This window comes from Lipotes vexillifer, unplaced genomic scaffold (assembly GCF_000442215.2).
Source record: "Lipotes vexillifer unplaced genomic scaffold, Lipotes_vexillifer_v1.1 scaffold1919, whole genome shotgun sequence".
Classification (NCBI taxonomy): Eukaryota; Metazoa; Chordata; class Mammalia; order Artiodactyla; family Lipotidae; genus Lipotes; species Lipotes vexillifer.
Genome location: NW_006773898.1, coordinates 166806 through 167281, shown reverse-complemented (window position 1 = coordinate 167281; position 476 = coordinate 166806).

Sequence of the window (476 nt, the reverse complement as noted above, 5' to 3'; positions counted from 1 at the left end):
CAACATCTGTTTCATTTTTTTAAAGGCATTATCCAGTGTAAGGTTAATCTTTTTCTTTTAACCTTGCACTGGATAATATCTTATGATTTCCTAATTTCTTTCTTTCTTTCTTTTTTTTTTTTTGATGTGGACCATTTTTAAAGTCTTTATTGAATTTGTTAGAATATTGCTTCTGTTTTATGCTTTGGATTTTTGGCCGCGAGGCATGTGGGATCTTAGCTCCCTGACCAGGGATTGAACCCACACCCCCTGCATTGGAAGGTTAAGTCTTAACCACTGGACTGCCAGGGAAGTTCGTCAACATGTTTCATTTGATCTTGGCAATGAGCCAGTGAAGCAGGTAGCAGAGCCAGTATTAGAACTCAGTTCTCCTTATACCCTACCCAGAGTTTGTCATACAAAGTTCAAATAAGACTCTCCCTTTTCATTTTGGTCTTTTGTGAAGATGAGTTAATGAATCTTTCTGTCCAGCAGGA